Raw genomic sequence first — 7,740 nt, forward strand, 5'->3', positions numbered from 1 at the left:
TATTGTTATTAATACTAAACTTATTTGGCTCCAAGAAGGCTGTAGAATCATTTTGGGAGGTACATTTTAGCACATTTCATTGTAGCTATGGATTTAAAGCTCATTAAAAGTCGTCTTGTTTATATCAGGGTGGGGATGTTGTGAGTGGAGCATTCCAACCACTACCCCAGAAAATCTCCCTCTTTTTCACAGCCCAATGTTGGCAGGTATGGAGAACAGAAGTGTATTATATAAAAACTTTGTAGAGGGTGCAAATATTCAAAGTCTTAATAGCCTTTTGATTAGAACATCAATAAGTGATTTAAAATATATTTCCATTTCCTTCTGAAACACAACAAAACAAGGTTTTTTTGTTAACGAATTTACTTTTATGTATAACATTTTTTGCCCAAATTAAAAATAGATTTATTAAAAAGTAACATTATTCTTCTTCTCTAGGACATAATAGTCTGCCCAAAATGTTTTTGTGTAAGAACAATGCCAAAAAATATGTAAAACAGTTTCTGGATAAGGGTCACAAAAGGAGCAGTTTGTATTAATGTTTTTTTTTTTTTTTTCTGCGTATAATGACTGGCCGGGTAATACTTATGGATAATTTTGAAGGATACCTACTTAACCTTGTTTACAATTAAAAATTTATGAGGGAGCATCCACACTTTCTTCCAGTTAATATTTTTAATAAATTGATTCCAATAAGCAGTAACATAAGGGATAGAGACAATGTCTCTTTGGAATAGAGCACATATTTTCCTATTAGTATTTTGGGGGTGTAATGAGAAACAGATTTTGCCCTCTGGAGAGTTAATTGAACTGGGGAGAGAAACATATCCAAGTGAAGGCATGTGTATTCCTCTAAATAACATCAAGGTGCCTGTTGGAATGGCATTAATAATAACATCATATTCCTTTTGGGTTACTTGGAGGTTGTATCTAGTTAAGAATTCCTTGAAAGCGTCATTGTAGACTCGCTCGATTTATTTTACCTACAGACTTTATTTATATTTTTTTTATCGATAAGAAAAAAACAAATAAATGTAAAAATAAAAATAAAGTCTCTATAGGTGTCGGTACTACCTATGAACCTTTAGCTATGACACAAAGAAAGAATGACAATAGTACTGGTGGTAGCAGTAGTAGTAAATAAATAAATGACAATAATAGGATTTAATTCATTAGATAAAAGCTTTACACAAGGACTGATACATTCAAGTTAAAAGAAAAAATGTTAATGTATAATAATAAATTGAATGTAAATAGCCATAAAAAAGGACCTGTAAATACCTGGGATTTTTCTGAATGTTGATAATTCCTTCATGCTGATAATGTGAAAAAGAAATGCTTATGTACAAGCTTAAATGAGTGAAACACAAACCTTTTATGAACAATACTTGGAAATTAAATAAAAATCATTTTTTTATTTACTTGATGAAATTAGAGACATTGTACATCTCCAAACCAGTGTGGCAACCAAATTAGAGCTATTTTTAAATCCAGAAGTGATAAAGGTGCTCTCTGGTGTGACTTTTTCCTGGTAAAGTACATTGCAATCAAAACACAAACCCCCCTCTTTCTGCACTGCATCATAATGTAGCCAGAGAAAGTCCTTGTACCACTTTTGTGTGATACTCTCTCTTAGCTGGTCTGCTCCTGTCCCCCCCTCACTTTGACTTCCTGCCTACAACCCTTGATGTCCCTGCATGGTATTAATGTTTTTACAGTAGGCAACAATTTATATATTAATGTGCAGTACCAGCAATTGACTTACATAAAACTAAAAAAGTATCCGTTAAGGTTTTTATCATAGCCTACAGAATGAAGACTTGTAACAACTGATTTGCAAATGTATACAGGGTCATGCACTGTCAACTCTGTTTACAGTATAACACTTACAGTAAAAGATTTCACTTATTTATTTTAAGACCTCACCTCAAGCCCTGTACTATCCTCTTCCTTTCCTTGCTTCCTCCGTGCTGCTGCACTGCTGCTCCTAAACATATATAAGGGCTTCAGAGGTACAGCTCCTGAGCATAAAGGTGGCCCATTTTAAAACTAAATGGGACATTTAGTCCCCCTGGTTCCTCTGCCTATGCTATGACCACAATACAATAGAATAGAATAGAATAGAATATCCTTTATTTTCTCCCTCAGTGGGGAAACTTATTTGTTGCAGTACACACATATAGGGGAGGGGTGAAAGACAATAAAAAATGTATAAAAAATACAAAAGATACGTATAAAATATGTATAAACAGGATATGTATAAAAATCACTTTTATGTATATACAGTTAACAGTGCAGAAAAGCAGGTGGAGTGTGAGGTAGATTGGCAGATATTGCACATCTCAAGTTATTGCACATATTATTGTCTGTTGGCTACTGAGAGGCGTGGTTATATAGTCTGATGGCAGCAGGGAGGAAGGACCTGCGATGCCTCTCGGTGGTGCATCGTGGGTGACGAAGCCGGTCACTGATGGAGCTCTCCAGGGCTCTGACAGTCTCATGAAGGGGGTGGGAGACATTGTCCATGATGGAGGACAGTTTAGCCACCATCCTCCTCTCCCCCACCACCTCCACCCGGTCCAGACTGCAGCCCAGGACAGAGCCGGCTTTCCTCACCACCTTGTCCAGTCTCTTCCTCTCTGCTGCAGTGATGCTGCTGCTCCAGCAAACCACACCATAGAAGATGGCCGACGCCACCACAGAGTCATAAAAGGTCCTCAGGAGGCCGTCCCTCACTCCGAAGGACCTCAGTCTGCGCAGCAGGTGGAGTCGGCTTTGGCCCTTTTTGTAGAGAGCCTGAGTGTTAACAGTCCAGTCCAGTTTATTGTTGAGGTGAACACCCAGGTACTTATAAGAGTCCACAATCTCTATGTCCGTTCCCTGGATGTTCACCGGCGAGGGGGGGACTTTGCGCCGGCGGAAGTCCGCCACCAGCTCCTTCGTTTTTCCAGAGTTTATCTGGAGGCGGTTCCGCTGGCACCAGTCCACGAATCTGTTGTTCAGTTCTCGGTACTCCGTCTCGTCTCCGTTGTTAATGAGACCGACGATGGCGGAGTCATCCGAGAACTTCTGGAGGTGGCAGGTTGATGTGTGGTGGGTGAAGTCAGCTGTGTAGACGGTGAAGAGGAGGGGGGCCAGGACGGTCCCCTGTGGAGCTCCAGTGCTGCAGACCACCGTGTCAGACACACGGCCTCCTGTCCTCACAAACTGTGGTCTGTTAGTGAGGAAGCCGTTGGCAGACTCCAGCATGGTGTAGTTTGTCCCCCAGCAGTCCTTGTCCCCAATACAGCTTTGACTCAATAAAACTTTAAGGTCAAGTCGGTATCTGGCTCAATATAGATAAATTATTAATATTATGTATTGTTGAGTTAAGATTTTGAGTTATTTAGCTTTATTAGAGAAAGGAAACGATCATAGTCCACATGACTTTATTTACGACTGAAATGTATGTAAGAAACGACAATGCATTTATTAAAAACTTAAACAAAGCATTACAAAATTATATATACATATACATATACATACATACATACATACATACATACATACATACATACATATATACATATATATATATATATATATATATATATATATATATATATATATATATATATATATATATATATATATATATATATATATTATACACATACAGGCTCGTATAGGCTCTCTCCTGAAATATGTTTTCTTTTGCAATAAAGAAAGATGTGTTTTTCTGTCCAGCCAGTAGCCTATCAATTTTATTTTGAATTGATAAAGCAAATAAGTGATTCATGCTCGTGTAGTGTAACACTGATGATGATAATGCCCTGAACACATCTCAAAACACAAACACAATAAAATCTGGGATGTTAGGGCCAATAGGGGCGGATCTTGCTAACCTGCCATGCTGCTTGGTCCTGTCACTCATAGACATATATACATATACCTATATATACATATATGTCTATGCTGTCACTGGCCAATCTCATTTCCATAGAAACAAGGATCTGCTCAAACTGGCAGTAGACGTGACGTCATCTCCAACGCTCCCTGGCTGCAGCTGTTTGCTGGCCGGCCACTGAATGTTGGAATGATTGTGATCACGGCGACGTCATCACATAAAACACAGGGGGGAAAAAACAGAAAAAAAACAGAAAAAAAAATAAAACAAAGCAAAGTTTGCATTCGCAAGTTCAGGTGGAGGTGCTCTGCATCTCTCACAATTAGAAGACGCTCCATCTCTTCCAGGATGTTGTGTTGAAGGTCATGACCTCCAGCCTGCTGTGCAGCTCCTGCAGGCCACTGAAATCAGTGTTGATGTTTATTAGAGGTCCTTCTGAGCTCTTTGAGCCATTTCAGGTAAGTTTGCTTTTGAATTTTGCAAAACTGACTGATTAGATTATTCCCATTAATAATTACTTTTCATGTGGCAGAACAGTCCTTTCAGTTGATATTTTAACAGAATAAATAATTCCATCAACTTTGACTTGTTTCTTTGCAGACAGACTAAACCTAGATAGTTTTTCTTTGCCTACTTCATTCAATTAATTAGATCAGAAATTCAAGTGACTGCAGGTTTCAGTTCAATCTCAAAAGGTCATCAATGTGAGAGCAAATATCTTCATACAACACTTATACCTCTTTGTCCTTGTCATTTTACAATCTCCACCTGAAAACAACTCCCTTCTCAGGGAACACGTTTCCTTTCAGTAAACACTACTGCACTACTATTGTAGAGTCATGCATATTAAAATTCATAGATATTGTATATTTAAAAACATTAGAAATTTTGTTTTGAGTTAAGAATAATAGCCTTCCTGCTTGTTTTCAGCATTTCTTTAAATTAAGAGAAACAAATTATAATTTAAGAAGGCTGTGGGTCTTTGAAAGATGTGGTGTGAGGACTAATGTTAAATATAGATGTGTTTCATTTTTGGGAGTCAAATTATGGAATCAACTTAGTGATGAAGTGAAACTGTGTAAATCTCTGTTGAATTAAAAAAAAATATTGAAAAGTAAAATAATTAAGGATTACAATGCTAAATGATTGGAGTATAATTTGGTTAAGCAGAACAATTTAAAGGGAAATTTCTCTTTTTGTTTCTTTTCATATTGCAGATAATCTGGGTTTTCTGTTGGAAAGTACAGGTTAGGCAAATATAAGCTTTGGCTTCAGCCTATTCCTTTTTCGGTTACAGAGTTTATTATTATTATTATTTTTTGTGTGAAACTGATGAGTGTAAACTTGTATGAAAGTGTTTTGTCATTTACACACACACACACACACACACACACAGTTTGAATTGCAAATAATGTAATGTAACCGAAATAAACAATTCATTCATTCATTCATTCACTACTCAAGATGTCTACAGAATACTCAGCTCTGCATCATGTCATGCACAGACCAAGGTCTGCAATCAATCAATCAATCAATCAATCAATCAATCAATCAATCAATGTTGTTGAACATCAACTCATGTTGGATTATGATGAATCTTAAAAGAAATAAAATGTTGGAGGTCTGCTGTGGTGCCCTAACACGCCCCAACAACAGTGTAGTTCTGATCCTACCTAAATTAGCGTTTAGTGAATTAGTCCCAGGAGACAAAAGTAATTTAATATTACACAGAAGTATTTATTAGCACAACTAGCTGGATCTTGATAGTTCTTAAAAAGGAAAACAAAAGAGAAAACAGTTGAGCACATTTGCAGTTTGACTTCAGCAGGATCCAGTTTGCCCAGTTATTTGAGACAAGTTCATTCAAATTCAATAATCAGAAACCTTTTTTAGAGTACATCTAGAACAATTCTACATGTAATGTGATCACATACGACATTTTGACAGTCATGACACATTTATCCACCAGAAACATGAGATGGTGATGTTTAAGACACTTGACACACACTGTGAATGGAATCAGTTGTAATCAGAATCAGAATCAGAATCAGAATCAGAATCAGCTTTATTGGCCAGGTTCGAACATTGTCCAACAAGGAATTTGATTCGGTTATTTCGCTCTTTGGTAGTAAAAAAAAAAATAAAAATAAACAATAAACAAATAAAAAATAAACAAATGTGGTATTACTATCTACAGTATAAACATTTTAACATTTTAAGGTGCAGCAGTTTGAGGTAGTGATAAAAGAAGGATAGTTCTGAATAAAAATAAGAATAAGTATAGTATAACCTATATACAATTTTAACAGACAAATTATACAAAAAATACAAAAAATTATACAAAAGGAAGTACAAAAGTGAGAAAAGTGAGAGGTGCAGCAGAGTGAGGCAGACATGATTATTAGAGAGGGTGCTGGATGATTTTTATTGCACGTGTTTGGTTACTCTGAGACTTATTGTTTGTGGGAGTTCATCAGAGCAACCGCTTGCGGGAAGAAACTGTCTTTGTGTCTGGAGGTTCTGGCGCACAGAGCTCTGTAGCGCCGTCCAGAGGGGAGGAGTTGGAACAGGTGGTGTCCCGGGTGTGAGGGGTCTGCAGAGATTCGACCTGCCCGTTTCCTGGTCCTGGACCGGTACAGGTCATCGATAGATGGGAGGTTAGTCCCAACTATCCTCTCTGCAGACCTGATTGTCCGTTGCAGTCTGTGCCTGTCTAGTTTGGTGGCTGATCCAAACCAGACAGTGATGGAGGAGCAGAGAACAGACTGTATGATGGCAGAGTAGAACGTGATCAGCAGCTGCTGTGGCAGGTTGAACTTCCTGAGCTGCCGCAGGAAGTACAACCTCTGCTGCGCCTTCTTCCTGATGGAGTTGATGTGGGTGGACCACTTCAGGTCCCGGGAGATGGTGGACCCAGGAACTTGAAGGAGTCTGTGGAGGAGACGGTGCTGTTGAGGATGGTGAGGGGGAGGAGTGGCAGTGGGTTTTTCCTGAAGTCCACTGTCAACTCCACAGTCTTGAGTGGGTTCAGTTCCAGGTGGTTCCGACCGCACCAGTGGACCAGCTGATCCACCTCCCTTCTGTACGCGGACTCGTCACCCTCCCGGATCAGACCGATGACGGTGGTGTCGTCCGCGTACTTCAGGAGCTTCACAGACGAGTCCCCTGAGGTGCAGTCGTTAGTGTAGAGGGAGAAGAGCAGTGGTGAGAGGACGCACCCCTGGGGGGCGCCAGTGCTGATGGTACGGGTGCTGGATGTGATGCTCCCCAGCCTCACCTGCTGCCTCCTGTCACTCAGGAAGCTGGTAATCCACTGACAGGTGGGGGCAGGCACGGTGAGCTGGGTGAGCTTCTGGTGGAGGATTGCGGGTGCGATCGTGTTGAACGCAGAGCTGAAGTCCACAAACAGGATCCTCGCATAAGTCCCTGAGGTGTCGAGATGACGCAGGATGTAATGCAGTCCTATGTTGACTGCGTCATCCACCGACCTGTTTGCCCGGTAGGCAAACTGCAGGGGGTCGAGCAGGGAGCCTGTGGTGTCTTTCAGGTGGCTCAACACCAGCCGCTCAAAGGTCTTCATGACCACAGACGTCAGGGCGACGGGTCTGTAGTCATTTAGACCTGTGATGGTGGGTTTCTTGGGGACTGGGATGATGGTGGAGCGTTTGAAGCATGAGGGCACCTCACACAGCTCCAGGGACCGGTTAAAGATCCGTGTGAAGGTGGGAGCCAGCTGCTCGGCGCAGGCTCTCAGGCAGGAGGGCGACACGCCGTCCGGGCCAGGAGCCTTCCTGATCTTCTGCCTTTTGAACAGCCGGCACACGTCTTCCACAGAGATCTTCAGTGCAGGCAGG

The sequence above is a fragment of the Cololabis saira genome, chromosome 16, assembly GCF_033807715.1.
Source record: "Cololabis saira isolate AMF1-May2022 chromosome 16, fColSai1.1, whole genome shotgun sequence".
Taxonomy (NCBI): Eukaryota; Metazoa; Chordata; class Actinopteri; order Beloniformes; family Belonidae; genus Cololabis; species Cololabis saira.